The sequence below is a fragment of the Tamandua tetradactyla genome, chromosome 12 (assembly GCF_023851605.1).
Source record: "Tamandua tetradactyla isolate mTamTet1 chromosome 12, mTamTet1.pri, whole genome shotgun sequence".
Taxonomy (NCBI): Eukaryota; Metazoa; Chordata; class Mammalia; order Pilosa; family Myrmecophagidae; genus Tamandua; species Tamandua tetradactyla.
The window spans coordinates 68,756,796-68,782,090 of NC_135338.1; the positions used below are offsets into that span (position 1 = coordinate 68,756,796).

Consider the following 25,295-nt stretch of genomic DNA (forward strand, 5'->3'; position numbering starts at 1 on the left):
CTTATTCTTGAGTTAGCCTGAAAAATGAGTCTCTGCCAGGGTCTAGGCAAGTAGGAGTCTGGAGTAATATTTAGAGTTCTATTTTATGATTTTATGGAACTGCTGAAAAGGTCAAGAACATTTCCTTAAATGTCAATGGCCTGAGGGTCCAATTACCCAGGGTAGGACATTCTTAGAAGAGGAGCTTTGTATGTCTGGCAGAATGGTGTGGGAGGAGCTCAATGAGTAGGGAGCCAAGGGGTGGTCCCAGGCTCCTAAAGGAGAGGGTCCTGAGCAGAGCGCAGAAGGAGGATGGGCCTATGCAGGAGCTGTTGATGTATTTTCCGTGGATGGGAAGGCTCAGCACAGCCGCCTTCTCCATTCATGGCTCACAGCATCCTCTGCTTCTCCTCATGAAGCTGAGTTCACATGTGCTATAGGATACTGAGGAGCCAGGCTTGAGCGGGAGGTGGTGCACCACCTCCTCTCAAACTCCAGACTGTGGAGTCCCCAGACTTTTACTCTGTGCAGATCCCTAGGACTGATCTGTGGAAGCCCAGCAACAGCATTACAGGTCACGTTTTCAAACCCTTGAGCAGGTGTTTCCAAACTTTAGTGAGCATAATTTTCTCCTGGAGAACTTGTTAAAAGTGCAGGTTCCTGAGCCCCACCTAAAGAAATGTGGAATGAAAAAAACTATAATGAATAAAAGTATTTTTGTAATTTGGTGGGGTGATGTCATGGGAATTGGGCAGATTATTAACATGCATATTCCCAGGACCCTTATTGAATCAGTACCTGGAAGGAGGATAGGAAAGAGATGATGGGCCAAAAACTTGCACTTTCAGCAACTTCTTCAGGTGATTTTGAGGTGGTCATTTTCAGACCTCCCTCCTCTAGATTAAGGACACAGAAGCTTCCTTAGGCCATAAAAGGCCTCTGTCCTAAACATAAGAATTTTATGGGGAAGAATAAAAAGGGCTTAGAAGTCGACCTGCAAGAATTAAAAGGCTTCATGGGAGCAGCTAGAAGTAAAAACCTAAAATTGTGAAATTGAAACCCATGTCAAAGTCTGAAATATGTTCTACAACTAATTGCGGTGCTGTGCTTTGAAATTTATAGCTTTTTTTGTATATATGTTATTGTTCACAAAAAAGAAGGAAAAAAAGTCTATTGTAATGATAAAAAAGTATTTTAGTCCTCTAGCCTCCTATATTCTGGAGAAGCTAGAAGGAAAAATACGAGAGGATTGTATGGTAGCCCATGACAAACTCTGGGGTCTATCCTGTAACCACTTTTTGAAGAGTGCTTTGAAAACCATTGCTTTTTTATTTATTTGCTTTGCATATATTTTATACTATACAATTTAAAAACTTAAAAAAAAAAAAGTCTTCATTGGGATTCCAGAGGAAAGTAACTCTGGAACCCTTCCTGGACCCATCTTGGTGTGGTTTCCCAGCCCCCAAGACTTTGGAGTGTGGATTGGGGTTTACGTCACCCTCCCTCTGGGCATTAGAGGAAGAGGGTGCTCCTCTTTCCCTTCCATTTGCAGAAAGCTTAGTTTTCCACAAGAGGACACAGAATAGGCCCCTTCAGCCTTGACTAAGCCTTAAGATAAACAGGCAAAAGGAGTCACCATCAAGCATTCGTGTTATCCATCCCAACACCCATAGTAGGGAATAGGGTCAGCAAGAACCAGAACATTTGCCTAGAGAAACTGCTGTCTCCTGCGAATCTCTCCTTGGGGAAACTGGGTCTTTTGTAGTTCCCAGGTGGGCAGCAGGTTAACAGGGCTTTGAAATCAAACAGGCCTGGGATTGAATGCTAGCTCTACCACATCCTAATTGAGTGATGATTTTGGGAAAATTACTTAACCCTTTGGGCTTCCATTCCTGATCTGTAAACAGGGATGTTATTACCCACTTCAGGGAGGAATGGAGAGGTTTCAGTGAGATAATGGGTGTAAAAAGGTGCCTGGCACATGGCAAGTGGACTGTAAATGCAGTTTCAATGACTATTATTAGGCCTCAGGTAAGGCTTCTGGTCCCGGCCATCTGTTTCCCTGTGCACACAGGGCCTGCACATGTGTGGGTGCCTGTGAGTCTAAGTGTGCTTGCACATGCATGCCCATGTCTTTGATCCTCCTTATTGTACCCTCCCACCACCACTACCATTCCTACCAGCCAGCAGCTCAGGGATGAGGACCCAAATAAAGAGGATTGAAGCTGAGATGTGTTTTCCAATATCCCATGCCTGGTCACAGCCAGCTCTTTGGAAGAGAGCCTGGTACTGATACAGAAGGTTGTTTGGGTGCAGATGCAGATTAGGGCCCTATGGGATCCTGTGTTCAGGGTTTTCTCTGTGGCCTGAAGCATTTAGAAGCTGGGTGCTTCTTCACAACAGATGTGACCAAAGTCCTGTGCAGAGTCCTCCTTCCCTGATCCACTCGGCTCACAGAACAGGCTCTGAGGAATCAGAGGGCTTTCACCAGGATCTCGGCATTCTCCCTGGACACAGAGGGTTCCTCAGAGCTGGCCTGAGGAGCATGTGGGGGCTTAACTGGGAAGGGGATATTAAGGCTTTCTCCTTCAGCCTGCACTCTGGACTGGCCCTTTGGGCCTGAGCCTGGAGCATTAAGACAATCCCACTCCTCTTCCCCCATCTGCCACAAATCGCTCCTGCTCAGCCATGGTGTTCTTGCTCTTTGGACAAGGAGCCATGAAGACTATACCTCGTGTGGCTTTTCTCAGGCTGCCTTTTATTGAATACTCACCATGTGGCAAGTGCTTATGTCTATCATGTACTTTAATCTACACCACAACCCTGTAGGTTAGAGACTATTACTTTTTCTGTTTTACAAGCAGGGAAACAGAACCTCAGAGAAGTTGCCTAAGACCCAACAAGTAGTAGTACATGTTGGCATGTAAATTCAAATTCAGGTGTAGCTAACTCCAAATCCTGGGCTCTTATTTTGGGGCTCTGTTTGAGTTGCCAAGTAAAGCTGACCAGGACAAGATGCCAGAATAAGATGGTTGGTGGGGGTTACCAGGGCCAACAGGTAAGAGCATCCACAAGTCAGAATGACCAGGCAGGAGCTATGGACAGAGGAAAGAAATATTCCTGGCACTCCATGCCCTCAATGAACCAGGGTTGGTGAGAGTGGTATTTGCAAAACTTTTCTAGTGGGACCTGCAAGAAAATTCTACAGTCCTCTTTATGAAAGAACAGATGAAGTAGATACCTATTGATTCGTCCCTCCAATCCTCCTCTCAATTTTTGGGAAGGACATCTCCCTTCTTGTAATAAACTGCTCCTTCCTCTTTTCGGCCCATAGCTCCCATGGGAGCAGTCATCTTGTTACTTTATCCTCTGGTCATAGCTGACCTTGACCCAAGCTCAGCCAATCAGACTTCTTCCCTGGGACTTTTTGAACTGGTTCTGAGATCAACAGTTAATCTCTCTCCAGGAAGATATTGTGATGGGCAAGGCTCAAGAGGTAAAGGAAGCTGTTCTACAGTGAAAGAAAAGCAGAGATACCAGGGATGGTGATGGAAAGAGACAGATTCCTGGCAGCATTCTGGACTTTGGTTCACATGTTCCTGAGTCCTGGCTGTGGCTGGCAATTAGGAGGGACAGCCTGATATTACTACCAGTAAAATCCCCCTTTATGCCAATCTAGTATGAACTGGGTTCTACCCCTTGCCACCAAGAGACCTGAACCATCCAACCCATCATTCATCACTGCCACATGAGGAAAATACAATTAGCATGTTCCACAAAGTTGGGGTAGTAAAGTCAACCAGAAGGGCCCAGGTGCCTGATGGTGACACAGGGCCAACTATAGGAAGTAACAGGCCTAGAACAGCTGGCCCCCATTCTGGGCCTTGGAGCCCTGGTCAGAAGCCAATCTTCTGGGCTAGGCTGGCTCCTGGTACCCAAATGGGAAGCCAAAGAGGTTGGACTTAGAGATGGCTGCTCTAAATTTGTCATCATCCAGATGCCTGAGCCAAGAATGATGACTTTCCTGTGACCTGAGCAGCAGGGATGACTTTCATGGAATCAGTATAGTCTTACCCTGGGAGTCTGAGACCAGATCAGGTCCCTCTGGAACCCCTCAGCCAGAAGTGCCTCATGGAGTTATGGAGGAAAGAAAGGAAGGGAGGTGAAGAGCAGAGAAGGAGGGGGAGAGGAGAAGAGGGACCCTGGAAGAGAAAAAAAGAAGAGAGAGACAATGAAGAGGAACCTACTGAAATGTTCATCTGTATTTTCCTTTGGCCAGTTTGTTTCTTCCTCCTATCAGCGATTTTCAGTAGGGGCTTTCTCCCTTTCCTTTCTCCAGCAGAAACAGTGGATTTTATTCTCCTTTCAAGAAAGATCTTTTCTGCTCAGCCGGAAGGAGTGGTCAGGACTGTGGGGCCAAGTAGCAAGACTCTGCAAAGCTCCTGAGCAGAGCCTGGTGTGAGCAATTGAGCCTTTGGAGCAGTCTTTCCTTGACTCAGCTATTCCCTGGAGGTTTCTAGGTCCTTGGAGAGGATCTTAGAGGATGCCTGTTAAGACAGAGAGCTGGACCCTGCAGCTGGCCCTCCTGTCCATATTGGAGACACTTTTGAGGATTTTGGCTTCACTTTGCTGCCTGTGAAGTGGGAATGGTAACTAAAATGGTCCAATAGCTGTTGTGTTGGGTGGTCTTCTATTTGGGGTTCAGAGCAGTAAGGAAGTCAAAGCCCTGCCATCTTCCTCACATCCACTACCCTACCTGCAGCCTCTTTGGAGCTGACAATGGGATTTCCCATGTGCATCTCAAGATTCCTCAGAAGAAGACCAAGTCATAACCATCATCTTCACATTCCAGGGAAGATAAAGAGCCAGAGTGGGGACTCATCTGTCCAGAACCACACAGCACATCAACCTAGAACTAATATCTTAGTTTTCCAGAGCTGTGATCAATATGGGTTGGGTTTAAACAGTGAGAATTTATTGGGTCATGTTTTTTGAGGCTAGAAGAAGTCTGAAATCAAGATAAAAGCCAGGCTTGCTTTCTCCCCAAAGACCACAGGGTTGTAGTACTGGCTGCTGGCAATGCTATGGGTTCCTGGCTTGTATTTGTACTGCTGGTCACATTGATGATGTCCTCTCTGTTCTGCCTTCTGCTACTTCCAGGTCCTTTCTATAAGGCTTCCAGGAATCTGGAAGTCCACCCTCATTCAGTTGAGTCACAATTTAACTAAAAGTAACATCTACAAGAGTCTTATTTACAATGGGTTTACACCCACATCAAAACATATATTTTGAGGGGTAATAATTCAACCTACTGCAGCTGGGGTCTGTCCACTGCACCATTCTGCCTACTCCTGCAGCCCTGTCCCCATCTCTGCAACCACCTGCAATTTGGCATGCCCCATCAAGCCATACATCTTTATCTGAGCATTTCTAGCTTTTGTCATAGGTTAACTTTTTACTTGTTATGCTTTAGCCTCTTATGACTAGAGTGAGCTAGCCGAGGTCTGAGGCTGTGTTCTACTGTCTCTCCTCTGCTCACCTTTGATCCCCTTCCCTCAGAGATCAAGCCCAGCCATAAGATAGTAACACTCTGAAGTTAGGGAAATTGGAAGCTGACTGGGCCCAAGCTTGCTTTGCTGCAGAAAGCAGCTTGACCACCTAGCCATGAGCAATGTCTATACCACACAGTCTGTGTGACTTTTCAAGTTTCAATCATGCATCCCAGCCTGAGAGCTCCCAGAGACTTGAACTTTCTCCCCATTCTTCTTGTTACTTCATTTTCCTCATACTTTCTCTTCCTTTTTCTCTCTTCCCACTCTTCCTTCTTCTCTCCTTCTGCCTATTTATCCTCCTCCTCTCCCCCTACCACAGTCCCCTCTTTCCTTTTCTTTCTTCTCTTAGTAATACCCATTTATAGCTAAAAGAAGCTCTGGGTCAGTGGCAGGCTCCAAGGGGTATGAAAGCCCTCGATTATTTCCATCAGCACCCCAATCAATATTTCTCAAGTTCTACCCACTACCAACTTCCAGCCATATTGCTGCCTTCTGCCCAGGAATAAGAGAGGAGGGAGGTTGGAAACCAGTCACACTCAGGAAGATGGAAGAACTTGAACAGTTTAGCCTGGAGAAAAGAAGATTGTGAAGTTCAAAATGACCATGTCTCTGAGGGCCTGACTCCACTGCATGACCAGCCATGTCCTGTGCAGACCGAATGGACAGAGCCAGGAAGGTGCCCAGGTGAAGATTATTAGAGGGCCAGAGACTTGGGCCCAGTGTATGAACGAGTAATGACCATCCACTGGTTTTGTTTGCCAGGGCTTCTATAAACAGCATTCCTCCTTTTCAGGACATTACCCTTCCACACTCCAATGTAGTTCAAGTGTGGCTGCCATTCAGGTGCCCTGTCCTTTCCTCTCCGGTTATTTTATCATGGCCCGTGTCTCTGCCCACTGTGATTGATTGGCTTAGGGATGGACACGTTGACCCAAGATTGGGCAGTCATAGTTCTTCCCTGGGATTTATGTGCTGTCACTGGGAGTAGGAAGCTTTCTCTTCTGGGCTCATGAAGCTATGATGATATAAGCTGAGAGGTGATTATGACTGCCTTCTCCCTAACTCATATGGAGAAACAGAGCCAAGCATTGTATGGGGATCGCAGAGGAGGAAAGGTCTGATAACACTGTTTGGGTCTCTAGAGTCCTTGAGGTTGCCTTCATTCCTGCCTTTCCCAAATTCTTGAGCCAATAAAGTCCCTTTTTTGGTGAGCCAGTTGAGTTGAATTTCTGTCACTTCAACTCAGAGTTCCTGATTGACGTAAGAACTTCCTCACAGTCAGAGCTGTCCCAATGGGGGCTGGGCAGCCTCGCAAGGCAGCAGCTTGCCAGAAACAGCTGCACAACCTCTGGCAAGGACACTGTAGGGAAAATTTCTGAATCCAATTGTGCCAGATAACAGCTAACATGTATCAAGTGTCTGGTGCTTTATAACCACTACCTGGACTAGACCTCACAACACCCCTGAAAGTAGGCATTATTGCTTCCATTTCATAGAGGAGGAAACAGAGTCTCAGGAAGGTCTGTTAACTTGTCCAAGATTGCATAGATCTAGGATTAATTGCAAATCTTTTTGACTCCAGAACTCAAACTCTTTCCTGTAAATGCAGAGATTTGGAGGTCCTTTGCCCACACACCGTCTAAAAGCTTGGCTTCCTCCAGAGGAGGCAGATGCAGGCTTGGTTTCTGCAGCTTGCTCAGCAGCTCCTAAATAGGGCAGCCGATAGGGACGCGGTGCTGCGCCCAGGTGAGCAGAGACTTACATGGCCCCCACTGCCTCTGGAGATAGGCTGCCTAAGAACCACAGGAGTGGAAGAAATCCAGAGGAGAGGAGGGGGCCCTTGCAGGAGGAGACAGGTGAGCAGGATGCACTTCCTCCAAAGGACCTGGATGAGTGGTTCTCTACCTTTTTGTGTGTCACAGATGCCCTTGGGAGTCTGAATCTGTGGACTTTCTCCCAAAAATACAGACACATGTACAAATATACAACATTTTACATACAATTTCAGGGGCTTCAGAGACCCCCCAAAGGCCATGCATGGAATTCTAGTACCCAGCTAAGAACTCCTGATTAGGAAGCATGAGAAGTGCTCAGGGGTCTGCCCCAGATCAAGTAGCAGTAACAAATAAGATCTCTGTGAAGTCAGACCTAGGACTAACTATTAATTTAACCAGCATGTCCAACTCTCCACTTGGGAAATGTGTCTTTGCCTTAGGACCAAGCCCCCATTCCCCCCTCCAGCATCTTGCTGACCCACAGCTCTCCTATCTCCATGCCCTGCTCCTGCCGAGGTAAGGGTGAAGGGATATCTCTGATACAAATCTTCCACCTGAGATGGGGAGGTCAGCTAAATGCCCTTATATTTTTTCTCAGTCCATGTGTTCCCCAACTTGACTCCCTGTCAATCAATCCATCAAAATTTTGTGAGTTACAGAGAGATGGACAGCAATGCTTCCCTCCAAGATCCAACAAAGACCTACAGAATGAGATTTATACTTTATCCTATAGGATAGCCACATGTGGCCATTTAAATGAAAATAAATTAAAATTAAATACAATTTAAAATTCAGTTCCTCAGTTGCACTGGTCACATTTAAAATGCTCAATGGCTAGGTGTGGCTAGTGACTATTGCACTGGGCAACACAGATATGGAACAATCCCATGATTGCAGAAAGTTGTACTGGGACAGCGCTGATTTAGATAGACAAATTCTGAACCAAGACATAAGCAGGCCACAGCTCTAGGGTCAGACTCCCTCCTTGGTTCAAGTCCATATTCCTGCATTTAAGCAGCTGAGCGATTTGGATAAGTTCCTTAATGTCTCTGAACTTCAGATTTCTTCACTCTAAAATGGGGTAATAATAAGGCCTGCCTAAGGGTTTATGCTAGGTTCCTAGGGCTACCAATACAAAGTACCACAAACTAGGGGGCTTAAAACAACAGAAATTTATTATTTTATAGTTCTGGAGGATAGAAGTCCAAAATCAAGATGTCAGCAGGGTCACACTCCATCTGAAACCTGTAGAGAAGAATCCTCCCTTACTGCATTAATTTCTGGTGTTTGTATAAAATCCTTGGCTTCTAGCTGCATCATTCCAGTTTGTACCTCTATCTTCACCTGGCTTTTCCTCGCCCTGTGTCACTCTTTCTCTTCTTATTAGGACGTAGTCATATTGGATTGGGGCCCACCCTAACTCAGTATGACTTCATCTGAACTTAAATAAATCTGCAAAGACCTTATTTCCATATAAAGTCACATCCACAAGTACTGGTGGTTAGGACTTCAATATATGATTTTGGGGGACACAATCCATTCCGTAACAGAGTTATTGTGGTTGTAAAATGATGTAATTACATGTGAATCATTGGCTCACAGTCAGACAAACTGGATATCTTCAATTTTTTGCCCCTCCAGACCCACTCTTTGCCCTGAGAAGCTGATCTTCCTGGACTGCATCTGTAGGTTTCCTTGACTTCTGGCTTCTGGATTTGGCCAGTGGAAGCCACCACAGACAACTGGAGGGCAGGAAGAGAGTGGGTGGGGTATGTATTCCCTGACACTCTTCCTGCCAGGCTAGTATGGGTGGGTGTGTCCCCCTATGAATTCTGTCAGGTGGCTCTCTCTTTATAGCTCCTCAGTTTCCAGTAACTGCTCCCTCCACTTGTTCCGTTGGACCCAGCAACAGAAGCTGCTTCCTACTGTTTCTAGATGATGTGCTATCCCGTCCCTTTTGGTTTCCCTTTATATAGTCTCTTTACTAAGCTCTTCTCTATGGCCTAGTATGACTATATGCCCCTTCTCCTGCAGGGCCCCTGATTGATATGTATTATTTAAGTTGGGCTGACAATGAAGTGAGAGGTGAATTTCAGTTGGAGAATCAGCTATGGAGAGAAAGGAAGTGAAAAGGGAGATCAGAAAGAGTCTAGGGCCTCTTAGAGAAGGCCTCTTAGAGAGGCTCTGGCCTCAAAACAAGACTGAGGCTCATGTTTGAAAAGGAAAACTTAGTGTGATGGTTAAGTTCATGTGTCAACTTGTCTAGGTTTATAGTGTCCAGTTGTTTGACCAAGCAAGCACTGGCCTGATTGTTACTCTGAGGATATTTAGTGGATTTAAATCTTTAGTCAGTTGATTGCATCTATGGCTGATTACATCTATAATCAACTAAAGAGATTGCCTTCAGCAATGAGAAAAATCACATCTAATCAGTTGAAGGACTTAAAGGGAGAACCGATGATTTCAGCAGTCAGAAAGAAGAATCTCCGTGTCTCCTTCCACCAGCCAGCATCTCCTGGGGAATTCATGGAAACTTTCACTGGAGTTCCCAACCTGCCGACTGCCCTATGGAATCTGGACATGCCAAGCCCTACAGTTACACGAGCCAATCCTCTAATAAATATACATGTATATCCTATTGGTTCTGTATCTCTGCTAAGCCCTGACTAATATACTCATTATGGCTGCATGGGGGTAGAAGGAGGGCCTGCTGAAAGGGTCCTGGAGCTCAAGTCTCTGCTGTAGGGTCTACACTATATCCCCACAGCCCCTTAAGCAGAACAACAGGCCCTTTTGTTCCCAGGACCTCTCTCTAGAGCCCGATGCCTCTGCCTAAGACCCCTTCCATCTGAGTAGCCTGTCCTGCTTATCTGTCCCCTTAGCCCTGAAGTGTGACTATTATCTAGAGTGCTTGGGCCGCTGGAGCCTGGCACTCAGAGACAAGCAGGCGACAGGGTGGCGTGGGAATGCCGAGTTTATAGGCCCCTGCAAAGGCTCTAAGAGGAATATGTGGAGTGTCTGCTCCCCACCCCATCCTGACCCTTCACCCCAAGTCTGGGGTGTCCCTCCTCTGGGCTCCCAAAGCCTGGTGCACTTACCTTATCATAATTACCTGATTAATTACCTGTTCCTCTCCTGTTAAGGCAATATTTAGTCCACCATTATATCCTTGGCACCTAGCAAACTTGCTTGGGTGCCCAATCAGTATTTATTTATAAGGGAAACTGGTCCGGAGTAGAAGGTCCCCAACTGGAAGACAAAAGTGGAGTGAATAGTGGGAAGAGTACTGCAGGAGTTGGGAGGCAAAAGATCTAAATTCTTGCTTTAATTCTGCTACCTTGCTGGCTTTGGTCACTCCCTTTTCTCATCCAAACTTTGGACTTGGTTGGACTTGATAATATGTCATTCAAGTGCCAAGGCAAGACTTTATTTTAAGCATCATGATTAGAACATAAAATTTTTGAATCACAGTCACAAATGTCATCTTAGCCTTTCTTTTTTACTTATAGCCAGGCACTGTAGGTATTTTTATCTCCATGTCTCTCATCTAACAAGATTCTATTTTCTCATATAGTCATGTAGAACTACTTATTGCCCACAAGATTAGTTAGTTAATTAATTAATTCACTCACTCATTTGTTCATTCAACAAATATTTATGGAATGACTATCTGAGTCAGAGATAAATTGAGTATCTACTTTAGAACATCTTTGTGCAAAGTTCAGAGAAGAGCTGGTAGTTACCAGGAATGGCATGAAATCTTCACACACTCCTCCCTCTTCATCTGCCCCATTTCATCCCTCTTGCTGTTTAGCCAAGGTGCTGCTTCTGAGAGAGACACAGTTCTGCTGTGCTGAACAGAGAGGTCTGTCTGCTTAATGGGTTTCCTAGGGTACCGGTAATGGCATATGATTCAGGGATCAAAAGTTCGGGGGGGGCGGGCCACAGAGGACCCGGGTTCGATTCCTGGTGCCTGCCCATGTAAAAAAAAAAAAAAAAGCTCAGGGGTCTGGAAAGAGTAGAGGGTGGGGCAGCCCCCAGGCCCTTCCCAGGCCCTTCTACATGGCCCAATGGAAAGCCACTCATATCCAACAACTACACTCCCCCTCCTACATACACACACACACACACACACACACACACACATACACACCAGCCAAATATGTGGGAAGCATCAGTGGGTTCCTCTCCAATGGGCTGACCTAGAGCAAATCCTCTGAGTCCAGAAACTTCCCCAAGAGCTTTTCCTGAGTTGGACTCTCTGATGGTTGGAGGACGGGCCAACAGTTCAGGCCAAGGTAAGTGTGATGACCATCTAATCTAAGTTTAGGACTGAATAGGACTTCTCAAGGACTGACTACCCAGGACTTTGGCTAGAACTGAAAGGACCACCTAGGCCTTCTCTGAGTTCTAGGTTTTAGTCTGGTGATGTGCCTTTTCCCCAGTTTCTGACTCTGGCAGTGTCCTTACTCTGTCAACAGGCCTGATGGAACAACCATAGCTTCATGCAGTGCAGTAAGCATAGCATTCACATAACCAGAATCATAGCCAAAGCCACAGCAGTTTATCCCTTCCAAGAATCCCTTTATTATTTCAGCCTTCCTAAACCCTTTACTCTCCCATTTGGTCTTGGGTACAAATGGGCCAAGAATAGTTGCATGCAGGGTCAGGAGAAGAGGGTAAATTTGATTTGTGTCATCTGGATTGAAAATGCTCTATGGAGCTTTAGGTGGGGACTGTAAGGCAGCTCCCCTTGAATGTGTCCCAGGGGTGATTTCCAAGCAACACTGGGCTAGATGCATTGCTAAATTTGGCCAAGATGTCTTCTCTTTGGTTTACACAGCTATGAGCTGTACCTGCTGAGTGCAGCTGGACGGAGTACACCCAAACTCATGCATTGGCTCTCTGACAAATTCCTCCTCTAGGCTCAGCTGGGGTCCCATTGCTGTTCAGCAATCCTTTTTAAAAAATAACTTTGCATTTTAACATACTAAAGAAACAACACAGACACATCACAGAAAATTTAGAAAATAAAGATAAGTAAAAAGAAGAAAAGTCACCCGTAATTCCACCACCTAGAAACAACTGCTAACTGGTATATTCTTACAGTCTGTGCATATATAGATATATCATGTATTCTTTTCAAAATTCACATTGTATTCATACTAGTTTTTCAATGTATCCTGAATATTTTTTCATGCCATCAAATATTATTTTCCAACATCGTTTTGCATGGCTGCATACCATTCCGTTATATGACGCATTATCAACTTGGATATAAATAAGATATTAATCATAAATATTCAAATTAACCACTTGAACCCATTCAAAGTAACAAGAACTCCAGTATCTCTCTCTGGGGGTCTTCACTGATCTTGAATTGGTCAAGAACATTCTGATCCAAAGGGCTGGTTGTTCCAAAGCCAGATGAAGAGAGCACTGGAGACTTTGGTTAGCCATGGCTTCCATTACTACCTAAGGTGTCATTGTGGAACCTGGTCCTGCATAGTTTTGAGCATCCTTATCTACTAACGTAGTGATGTCCTCATTGGTCCAGATTTCTACAGGAATTGCTGTAGTTCTGCAATGGAGGCAGACCCCAATTGCCAAATCTCAGACACACACCGTCCAGGACCCTGCCAGCTGTTAGCCTGGCTTGGAGCTGGAACAACCTGTATAGATTCCTACCACCAGTGAACCTCATTCAGAACCATCTTTATCCATCAAAGAAGGTCTAACCATGTTGATCCCCAAAAGGAAGACGTCAGCATTTCTGGCCCTTTCCCCCTGGAAGCTCTTTGTCCCATACATATTTGCTTACTTTCTTCTCAGCAACCATTCTTGAGAAGTTAAACAAGTTTCCTCAAATTCCCTTCCCTGCAACTCAACTTTTCTCTGGGTTGTCGTGCATTCTTTTATTTGTGTCTCCTATCAAGAACTGTTTTTCCTTCTCTTCCAGGCTCATCCCGTGGTTCCGGAGGCCACTGGTATTGCCTCCTTTCCCCACCCCCACCCCCGCCCTGCACGTTCTTATTAATTATCCTTTCTACATCTTGCATCTTCAATCTCTTTCTTTTAATGAGTACTTTCCTTCCCAGACTGACAAATCTCTCAGAGCTTAAAAAATAAAAAAGCAAATGGACACTCCTTTAACCCTAATTCCTCTCCAGCTATTATCCAATATGCTCTTTGCCTATGTGATCAAACTTCTAAAGAGGAACAGTCTACTCTTACTGTTTACTCACATGACCCAGGCATCTTGGCCACCTTCCATTGAGACTGCTCACTTAGAGGTAACCACTAACTAGGGACACCATATGTCTTCATTTCTAGGAATATTTCTGGTTTACTCCTGTTGTTCCAGAATCTTATCAAAGTGCCCAAGTTTGGATGGGCCCTTTACCACTACCGAGCTACAACCAACACCACCCCCAGCTGCATCACAATCCTCATTCTCCACAACCTCTTTGCAACATGACTCTATTGGTTGAGCGCTAAAGATTTCCTCTTCCCCTGACTTATTTCTCTTCTCTCCCTTGTGTACAGTTTCTCTAATCCGCATTCACCTCATTCACTTGTCCCATCAATGTTGGAGCTTTGCAAGGTTTTATTTCTCTCATTTAGCATTTAATCTCAAGAATTTCATCCACACCCACAGCTTCAATTCTCATCCCCGCCTTCACCCTCAATTCAGTGCAAATCTAAAGACTTCTGGAAATCATGGTGGCTTAAATGCAGGTTTACAAAACTCTCCTCCCTGAACTTGACAGAAATGAACAAAAAGAAACAAAAATGAGAGAAAAAGCTGTACCAGGGCTGAAACTATGGAATGATTCTTCCCAGACACAAAAGAAGACTTAAATAAACAGAGACAGACCTTCTTTTTGGAAGCAATGACACAATGATATAACCATATTTTTCTCTCTAAATTAATTTATAAATTCAGCACAATCCTAATCAAAATACCAACATGATTATTTAAAAAAAAGTTTTATTCACACACCATACAATCCACCCTAAGTGTATGATCAATGACTCTTGTTATAATCACATAGTTATACGTTCACCACCACAGTCAATATTTATTCAAAAAAAAAATCCCATATGCCTTGTGCCAGTTTGAAAGTATTATGTACTCCACAAAAGTCATGTTTTAATCCTGATCCTATTTTGTGGGGGCAGCCTTCTTTTAATCCTGATTCAATACTGTAGGGCAGAAATTTTTATTAAATTATCTCCAAGTTCCAGGTGGGTCTTGTTAGTTTACTGGAGACCTTTAAAAGAGGAAACATTTTGGAGAGAGCATAGAGCTGACAGAGCAGAGCTAACAGAGGAGAGCTGCCTGAAAGAGCTGGTATATTGCATTGTGGCAGCTTAAAATCTAAAACACCTCTTATATCCCTCTATTATTGACATTTAGCTTTGGTACAGTGCCTTTGTTACAATTAATGAAAAAATATTACAATGTCACTGTTAACTATAGACTTTAGTTTGCATTAATTGTATTTTCCCCATATATTTCCTTATTGTTAACTCCTTGTAATAGTGATGTACATTTGTTCAAGTTCATGTAAGAATTTTCTTATATTTGTATAATTAACCATTGTCATCATCCATTCCATATTTCACTTATTTTACAGTCCCAGTTTTTATCCTCTATCTTGCTTGCTGGTGTCATACATGCCCCTAGCCTTCCTCTTTCAACCACACTCACACTCAGCTTTGTTATTTACACTTACAGCATTATGCTATCATCACATAGTATTGTGCTATCCATTTCCAACCCTTTACAATCAACCTTATTAAACATCCTGTACCCCTTAAACATCAATTGTCCAATCTCTACCTTCTTTCTATCTCCTGATTATTTACCAATATGATTTTTTTTAACATGATCAAATAATTTTATAGTTTATCTGGTAAGAAATAGCTAGGAAAATTCTGAAAAAGAAGAGTAGTAGAAGGAGAGACTTCTCTTATCAGTTTCTTTTGAAAAGATAACTTATCACAGTGATTTGGCATAGAGTGGTTTAGGAGCAGGAATAGAGAAGCAGATCAATGGAACAGATACAGAATGAGAGAGGAGACATTGCTAATTAATGGGGAAAAGATGGATTATATATGTATATGAAAATTTATTTGGAGACAAGAAAATTTAATTGAACATTTCTTTAAGTGGGCAAGAGTCAGATATCATAAAAGGAAAGATTGATATGCTCGACTACATAAAAATGAAGACTTCTGCATGCCAAAAACTCCATAAAAACAGTTGAAAGAAATGATAAACAAGGGGAACGGATATTGTGGCAATAAATAATAGAAAAGGTAATACTCATCACAAAATAGAAAGGACTCCAACTTAATAAGAAAACACAAAAACCGAATGAAAAAAGGAACGGGGCTGAAGAGTGTGGAAATCTTGATTTGCCTAATCATCCCCCTTGTGTAAAGGCAGGCAGGGAGTAGTTAGCTAGAAGAACAGCATTACACATATGTTATCAGACCTTCTCTGTCTGTGACTATAAATAGAGTTCCATTAACATCCATGACCCAAAGTTCCTGCTATTTCCCTTCTTGCACCCTGCTTTCTTCCTCCTCTGCCACAAGTATTTCTGGGAGTTCCAAAAAAGGGAGCACACATATGCTAAAGCATCACCCTGTCAGTCACAATTTCCACATGGCCTCTATGGAATTCTTTCTCTCCTGTCCTAGTTCAATGCCTGCTGCCAGCAAAGCCACTAGAAGTACCGCAGCATGCTGCTCTGACAGTGCCCCATGTGTGGCTACTGCTTCAAGGAGGTGTCCCCTTCCAATATTCCCAAAGCTACCATTCCCTGAAACCAGAAGGTATTGGGTTCCAGGTAGAGGTGAGAAAAGTGCCTTTCTCTACTGCTGTGCTGGTCTCCCTGCTATAACCAAGGGGCTTAACCCATCCCAAGAAGTTGAGGGAGACAGAGAGGGAAAGAAGAAGGGGACTGCATTAGTTTCCTATGGCTGCTGTAACAAATTACCCTAGCTTAGTGGCTTAAAACAATACACATTTATTCTCTGACAGTTCTGGAAGTCAGAAATCTGAAATCAGTTCCACTGGGCTAAATTCAAGGTAGTAGGACCATGCTCCCTGGAGGTCCTCGGAGAGTATCAATTTCCTTCCCTTTTCCAGCTTCTAGAGCTACATTCTTGCACTCCTTGGCTCATGGGCCCTTCCTCCATCTTCATAGCCAGTAGCATAGCAGCTTGCTTAGTATGGTCAGTCACATTGCCTTCTTATTCAGTATGAAATCTTCCCCTGCTTCTCTCTTACAGGGATACATGAAATGCAAGGGAATGGATAGAAGTGATGGTAACCAATTAGTGGATTAAAAGTAATGTTGCTGTATTGAAGATGAATATGATTGAAAGGGGATGTACAGTGCCATGTATGCCACTGATTAACTCCACAATTATAAATAAGTTCTTGCATGAAGTCTTTCAAAGGTCTGATCTTCCTCAAAAAGCCAATAATACAGGGGTATATTAAAATTAAAATTACATGCTATGGCCAATAGTTCCAACAGGAAAACATTAGCAGTTCCACAGCAATACCAGGGGCAGCTAACTAAGGGGCAGGGGTGGGGTGGGGTGGGAAACAAGTGATAGGGGATGGTTTTGATTTGATGTTTGGTGACACTATGTTTATCAGTTCTCCATCTCTATGGACGAATGAAAATTGTCTAAAATTGAGAGTGCTGTTGATTGTTACAACCAAATGAGAATACTGTAAGACATGGTTTGTTTATTTTGGACATTATTCGTGAGGCCCAATAAATAGGGGTGCTGAAGGTATAACTGAGAAGCAGAATGGCACACTGTGACACAGTTTATATGACGGAATATGGTGCAGCTACAAAAAGGAATGACATCGAGAGGCACACAATGAACTGAATAAACCTCGGTGACAATGTGATGTGCAAATAAGCCAGAAACAAAAGAACAAATATGCTAAGGGTTCTTGCAAAAAATACTTATAAGAAAATTGGAGCCTAGATTGTAAGAAAGCTTATAGCAGCTACAGTTACTCTGAAGTTGTAAGTGTATTTCTAGATTCCGAGACACTGAGCTATATGTGTATCAGTTGTTATTTCCATGGAACTTGGAGTAACTCTGTGACATCTAAGACCCAGAAATGGAGTGCTGCAGCCCTGAAAGTTAGCATAGCTGTATACAATAACAGTTAAAGTAACCGAAAAAGAGATCAGTCCTCAATTAGAGATAAAAACAAAGCCAATTTGACTGGGTCTAAGGTAAATCAGAATACAGGGTAAAAGATGATCGTGTATACACTCTAGACCTTACCTACTACACTAAGCCAAAAGCAGAGAGGTTTGTTATGTTTAGAACCTAAATTTTCTGTAACACACAATCTAAATCAACCTGTCTGGATAGCTCACTTAAACAACCCAAACTCCTGGAGTCCAGAACGGAAACAAGGCCTTGTAATGCTGTATAGCTCAATGTAATACCAGGATACATCTCAGAATATGGTGGGCTGATAATCTAAAAGTATTGTTAGAGTCCCTTGAGGATCCGAAGGAAAAAAAAAAAATTAGAACCATTAAACTTTCCCATGTGGGAAACCCCGGGTACCCTCTTGCATTAGTTAGGGTTCTCTAGAGAAACAGAATCAACAGGGAACACTTGCAAATATAAAACTTATAAAAGTGTCTCATGTGACTGCAGGAATGCAGAGTCCAAAATCCGCAGGGCAGGCTGTGAAGCTGACGATTCCGATGGAGGGTCTGGATGAACTCCACAGGAGAGACTCACCAGCCGAAACAGGAAGAGCCTGTCTCTTCTGAATCCTCCTTATAAGCCTTTCAGTGATTAGATTAAGCTTCACTCATTGCAGAAGGCACGCCCTTTTGGCTGATTACAAATGGAATCAGCTGTGGATGCAGCTGACATGATCATGATTTAATTCTATGAAATGTCCTCATTGCAACAGACAAGCCAGCACTTGCCCAACCACCACTTGGCCAAGTTGACACATGAACCTGACCATGACACCTCTCAACCATTGATGACTCCCAAGAAAATAGGCCAAGCCCTTGACTTTGAGGCATGCCCTTATGAAACTTATCTCTGTAGTGGAGAAGCTAAGACTACCTATAACAAGGCCTAAGAGTTGCTTCCAAGAAACCTCTTTTATTACTCAGATGTGTCCTCTCTCTATCTAAGCCCAACTCTGCAAGGAGAATCATTACCTTCCCTCCTACATGGGACATGACATTCAGGGGTAAACGCCTCCCTGACAATGTGGGGTAGGACTCCTAAAGATGAGTCTGGCCCTGGCACTGGAGGATTGCCAGCACCTTCATGATCAAAAGGGGGAAAAGATATATAATAAAATAAGGCATCAGTTGCCAAAAGAGATCAAATGGAGTCAAGAGGCTCTTCTGGAGACTACTCGTATGCACATGCACGCTTCAGTTAGAGAGTGTTAATTGCCATAGTTTGCTAAACACCAACCAACATCACTCCTATTAACTCTTAGTACACCTCAGCCTCAAACTGAGACTCTATAAATGTTTCAAGCACTAACTTTGCTTTCTTGGAACCTGTAATTTCCAAAGGATTCCTTGGTCAGATAAATCCTGAAATTCAGAGGAACCAGCCCCTCCAAGATTATCAACTAATTGCATCTCCTTAATCTTTAGTGTCAACACCTCTTCTCAACATGAAAAAGTCAGATCAGGCATTGCCTAAAGATCCCTATAGATTGGGAAAAAGATCGAAGGAGAAGGAGGAGGTATAACAAAGAAAATAGGATTTAACAAGTGAGTATGACTGCTGAATCACTATAATGACATTTCTTCTAGCCTCCAGTGTTTTGGAGCAGTTGGAGGGAAAGATCTGAAATGATGGAATGGTGACCCATGACAGGCTCTGGAATCTGTTATGTAGCTGCTTGTAAAATGTGCTTTGAAGATTATTGCCTTTTCTTTCTTTTTTTGTTGGTATGTGTGTTGTATTTCACAATTTAAAAATATTAAAAAAAAAAAAAAAAAAAAAAAAAGGATACATGGGATGGCATTTTGGGCCTACCCAGATAATCCAGGATCATCCTTCATCTTTTCCTGAATCACATCCGCAAAATTTGGCAAAATCCTTTGCCATATAAGGTAACATTCACAGGTTCCAGGGATTAGACCTTGTATATATTTGGGGGTCATTATTCCACCTACTACAGGGAGATGCCTTTTCGTCACCCTTTACATTGTTCATCTCCTTTCTTTTTAGTCCCTAAGAACTTTCCCCAATTTAGAAAAACAGTCCCTATGTATATTCATAGATGTAAATAAATGCTGACATTGGAGAGAGATGTGCATACCAGGAGTATCAGAGCCCCAATCTGGCAAGTCAAATGCTCAGTAATGGGGCCAAGCCTCTGTCTTGCCTATACATGAAAAGTGAATGGCAGGTAAGTGTTACAGATCTAAGCTTCTGAGAAAGTCAAAGCAGCCCTGCTAGCTGATCAGTGAGGGAGTCTCCAGCAAAGAGAGGGCTTAGGGCCAGTACCAACTGGCTGACGTTCCAGAGACACCTCTTCTAGGGTCCTCTTGGCTAACCTTAACTTCTCCCTACTGAGTGCTGATTACAGTAGCATCTTCACCTTCATCAACATTATCCCTGTACCACCATCAGCATCACTACCCTATCACAATGTGATGGGCTCAGCTCAAGACTGGAAAGAGACGAATGTTTGAAAATAGGCTCAGGCTGATTTCCAAGAGTCAACATGAAAAGATAGAAACGTTCCTGACCAGAGGGTCTTAAAACAATCCTAGGTAGAGAAGACCCTGAGATAGGCATGCACAATCAACTTCCAGGAGACAGGAGCAGAGACCATCCATGGGAGGGAGTCTTTCCTTCCAAGGACTGCTTTTAAAATGTGGTGGGCAGGGCCACAGTAGTTCAGCAGGCAGAGTTCTCGCCTGCCATGCCAGAGGACCTAGGTTCATTTCCTGGTGCCTGCCCATGTTAAAAAAAAAAAGTGGTAGGCAGAATTTTCAAGTTATCGTTGTAATCACTGACCACTGATATCTCCATAATCACCACCACAGCCATTAACAAGGTTGTCCCCATCACCACAACCAGAAAGTCTTATGAAAGTGCATGAGTGTAGAGTGCAAGGGTAAGGAGGGTACTAGTGAGAAAGAATGCTGAAGAAGTAACCATGGTTAGGCCATAAAGGCCTGCAAAACTTATTTGCAGGTTAAGGAGTTTGGACATAACACAGCAGAAGTCATAGATGAGTTTTAAGCAGACATGATGAAGTTTACATTTTTGGAAAACCACTCTGTCAGCACTTTGGATAGTAGATTATAGTAGGATGAAGCTGGAAAGAGGAAGGTCAGTTGCTGTAGCCTAGGCATGAAATACTGTGGAGTTGTATCAGTGGACATGAGGAGAAGTGGACATATTTGAGAGATATTTATTTGTGAAGGAGAAGTAATAAGAGTTGAGAATTGACTGGATGTGGGAGATGGGAAGGAATAATGCCCATGTTTCTGGTTTTAGCCACTGGAAAGACAGGTGTGTCATTCATGGAATGGGAAGAGCAGGGTGTTTGGAGAAGAGCACAGGCATTTGAACATTTGATGTGAAAAGTGCTTGCAAGATATCTTAAATGAAGTTCAATACCCAGATTTTGAGACCAGGGAGAGGTCTGGGCCAAAGACATGGATAGAAACTGAAGCCAGAGACCTGGAAGAGAGATTACATGAGGGTATGCAAGAGAGTCAGGAATGACACTGATACTTGAAGAGCCTGACAAGGAAGAGAAGATGCAAAGGAAACTGAAGACTGGCCAGAGATGCAGAAAGAAGATCAGGAGAGTGCGTGTGCATGAAGCCAAGAAAAGAGGATGTTTCAAGGAGGGGAAGTGGTCAGCAGCATCACATGATGCTGAGAAGTCAAGTAAGGAAAGGAATGAAAGCAGGTAAGTTCAGAAGGAGGTAATTCCTGGCCTTGCTAAGAACAATATGCGTAGCCTGATAGCAGTGGGCTGAGAAATGAGCAAGAGCCAAGAAAGGAAGGTTAGTGAACTCTACCCTTTCAAGAAGTTTAGATGTGATGGGAAGGAGAGAAAGGGAATGTGGGGTTAAAGGAGGACCTTTTTGCAGTAGGAGAGATTTGATCAGGTTGAAATGCTGATGGGCAAGAAGAGGTTGAAAATTAGGGAGAAGTGGTAACTGATGAAACAGGATAAAGACAAGGCTGATTAAGAAACCATGGTCTGATTTGCCAGGCAGCTCTGAGGTACATTGGAGACCATGCCTTTGAAGAAGTGCAGCTGTGTGATTTTCTCTGGTTGCCCTGGTGGAGCAGCTGTAACAGGTGTACCTGCAGACAGGGTAGGTGACTGGATTGACGTGGGTTGGAGTTTCCTGGTTGCAAACAAAAGGACCATGAGGTGAGGAAGTTGAGGACACTGGTGAGATGGAGGTTGAAGTGGTGGCCTTTGGAACCTAAGCTGGGGAGGGAAGGCATTGAGGGCAGGAGGGTTGGGCAGACAGAGTTGGTCTGCCCTGAAAGAGAGGATATAAAGGGAGAAATCCAGAGAGCTGAGGAGGGAGGCTGAGATCAGACTGGGGTGCCAGAATTTCAGATTTTAGGAGGTGGAGCAGTTTTAGGTTGTGGTCATGGGAGCAGGTGGCTAAAGTTGAGAAGAAGATCACTGGAGGCCAGGAAGTCAAGGTCAAGGTTCCTGGAGCCCCATGCGAGCAGAAAGTGAGGTGGAGAGGAAGCCGGTTGGGAGCAATCCCAGGATGATAACCATGAGGCGACTGGCTGTGAGGCCCTCCAAGGAGCAGGAATTTCATGGGAGGAGGAGGAGAAACAGTTTGGGAAAACAGATAGGGAGCCCCCACCTCACTTCCTGATCATAGTGGGTCAGGGAAAATGAGAACACACACCCCCCCACCTCCAGGACAGTGGAGGAGGGGGCCTTCTGTGAAGAGGCTGAGGGCTCTGTCTGCTCTGGGGCTCCATCTGAAACCCCTTCAGTATTAGCACGTGGGAGCACAGAGCGACAGCCAAGCCAGAGCAGCGATAGGTGAGCTCCTGACCCAGAGATGCAATAACAACCATAGTCCTTGAAATTATTAGAGCTGCTCTCTGAGCTCCTTGGACAGCAAATCATGTCTGTTCATCCCTCAATTCCCAGCCCAATCTAGGGCCTGGGGTGGGGGGCAGGGAGGGAATAGAGTTCCGAAAATGCCCGCGGACTGAAGGAGTGCTGCCTGCAAAGTCCCAGCCAAATCCAGCATGAGGACTCCTTTTGCGCTCAAAAAATATCTGACATGACAGCAGTTGTGCTTGAGCAAGCTACTCATGGCACGCGTGGGTCAGATGTAACTGCCTTCAGACCGTGGCGCGTCCTCAAATTGTGGGAGTTTAGGCAAGTCAGTCAACCTCTTTGAGCCTCAATTTAATCACCTTTAAAATGGGGATAATACCACTTACCTGACTGGTCTCCAGTGAGGATTACGTGAGCTAATCCATGCTAAACCCTTGGCACGGTGCCTGGCACAAAGCAAGCCCTCTGTGAATGTTAGTTATCATCAAGACTATGAATTCAGTTATACTTTAAGACGAATTTGCATCTTATTTATCACAATAGCACCCACACATGAGAGGAATGGCTGTTCCTATATGTGGAAGGCATGTTATTTATTCAGCCCACAGGCTGTGTTTGGTGAGACTAGAGATTCAGAGAACCTTCACCCCAGCTCGAGCCTCGCAGGGGGCCCACGTGTTTTGTTTGCACCTACCTCACTCTCTGTAATCTGCTCTCTCGCCGTGGTGGGGATCATCAAGGAAACTGAGGCCCAGGGAGCATCGGGAACCTGCCCACAGACAAGGCTGTGCCAGAGCTGAGTGGGAACGGCCTCATTCAACTCCCTCTCACTGTCTTCCTGTGGCAGCTTCAGCCTGTTGGCATTTCCACAAATGCCTGGGCCTGGCTGGGCCTGCGTGTTTGCTGTGTTGCTGCTGTCACCGCCAACTGCTCTGTCGACTGTGGGAGTGTGGGCCTGGGCTCCAAGAGCTGTTGTCCCAACTCTGACTGTAGCTCCAGACTTAGTCACATTCCTGTCCCAGCCCCCGTCACAGTCTCTGTCACAGCCCCTGTCACAGCCCCGTCACAGTCTCTGTCACAGCCTCTGTCACAGCCTCTGTCACAGCCCTGTCACAGCCCCTGTCACAGCCCCATCACAGCCCCTGTCACAGCCCCGTCACAGTCTCTGTCACAGCCCCTGTCACAGCCTCTGTCACAGCCCTGTCACAGCCCCTGTCACAGCCCCTGTCACAGTCTCTGTCACAGCCCCTGTCACAGCCCCATCACAACCCCTGTCCCAGCCCCCATCACAGCCTTTGTCACAGCCCCTGTCACAGCCCCTGTCACAGCCCCTGTCACAACCTCTGTCCCAGCCCCTATCACAGCCCCTGTCCCAGCCCCCATGAGAGTCTCTGTCACAGCCCCTGTCACAGCCTCTGTCACAGCCCCATCATAGCCTCTGTCACAGCCCCTGTCACAGCCCTGTCACAGCCCCTGTCACAGCCCCTGTCACAACCTCTGTCCTAGCCCCTATCACAGCCTCTGTCCCAGCCCCCATCAGAGTCTCTGTCACAGCCCCTGTCACAGCCCCATCAGAGTCCCTGTCACAGCTCCTGTCACAGCCCCTGTTACAGCTCCTGTCACAGCCTCTGTCCCAGCCCCCATCAGAGTCCCTGTCACAGTTCCTGTCACAGCCCCTGTTACAGCTCCTGTCACAGCTCCTGTCACAGCCTCTGTCACAGCCCCTGTCACAGCTTCTGTCACAGCTCCTATCACAGCCTCTGTCCCAGCCCCATCAGAGTCTCTGTCACAGCCCCTGTCACAGCCTCTGTCACAGTCTGTCACAGCCTGTGTTACAGTCTCTGTCCCAGCCCTAGTGTAGCCTCTCAAACCCTATCACACCCTGCCATAGTCCCTGTTGCGGTCTGTCGCAGTCCCTGTTGTAGTCTGTCACAGCTCCTATCACAGCCACTGTCACAGCCCCTGCTATTATCCCCGCCACAGCCCATGTCACAGTCCCTGTTGTAGCATCTCTACCAGAGTCCGTCACAGCCCCTGTCATAGGCCCTGTCATCCTGTCCCTGGCTCTGCCTCTGCTCTGGATCTTGCAGGGTGGCCTGTGGGGCACAGCTCTCATTGCACAGTGGAACTGTCTCTTTCTGGAAGGCATCCAGCAGAAGGCTCATGTAATAGCAGGTTATCCTTACATGCAGGGCTTGTGGGAGGGAGGCTGGGCCATGGGGGCCATACAAAGGATGTGCTTCACAGGGAGCAAGCACATTTCCCAAACCAGCCCTCTGAGCCAGCGGCTCCTTCAGTGTGCCCAGGGGGCTCATGGGTCCAGGCCCTTCCTCTCACAAGATGACTGAACGGTTTCATGGCGTTGATTTTGTCTCCTTGACTCCACTGTGAACTTCCAAGAGCAGGGACTATGTCTTATTTTCATCTTGCTCACTCACTGCAGAGCTGAGCACAGGCCTGGGCCCCAGGACACAATCTTTACATTTCTCCTTAAAGTCTAAAGGCCTCAGAGAGGACTGTTAAGTCAGTCCTCTATGCAAAAAGTTCCAATCGCTCATCTCATCGTTGCCCCCAGAACCTAACCCACCTTTCTACCCTCATGCTCACCACTCCCCACCCTCCTCCGCCAGGGCTGCAGGCTTCCAAACTGCTCCCGGATCCTATGGACTGCCCTTTTGCAAATGGATTCTCTTTCACTCACATCGTACCCCTCCCCTTGTAGGTCCAGCCTCACTGCCTCCACTTTTCTAAATCACCCATGCCTTTTTCAAAGACGGATTCAAAGCTGACATCTCCCTCAGTTCCCCTCCTCCACTTGCAGCCTCCTCGTTCCTCTGTTCTCCCAAGCCACTTGTCCACATCACATGA

The 25,295-nt window shown here is 45.2% G+C and overlaps 1 long non-coding RNA gene across 2 annotated transcripts; it reads right to left on the bottom strand.

Moving 5' to 3' along the window:
* Positions 1–419: 419 nt before the first annotated feature.
* Positions 420–23,522, bottom strand: LOC143651580 (uncharacterized). 2 transcript variants are annotated; one of them, XR_013160052.1, is made up of 4 exons: positions 23,127–23,522; positions 11,050–11,193; positions 10,419–10,555; positions 420–650 (listed from the first exon to the last, which is right to left on the bottom strand). It is a non-coding gene; the product is annotated as an uncharacterized LOC143651580 (long non-coding RNA). The 2 variants fall into 2 exon arrangements; XR_013160051.1 differs by having other exon boundaries at positions 23,122–23,522.
* Between the last annotated feature and the right edge of the window lie 1,773 nt (positions 23,523–25,295).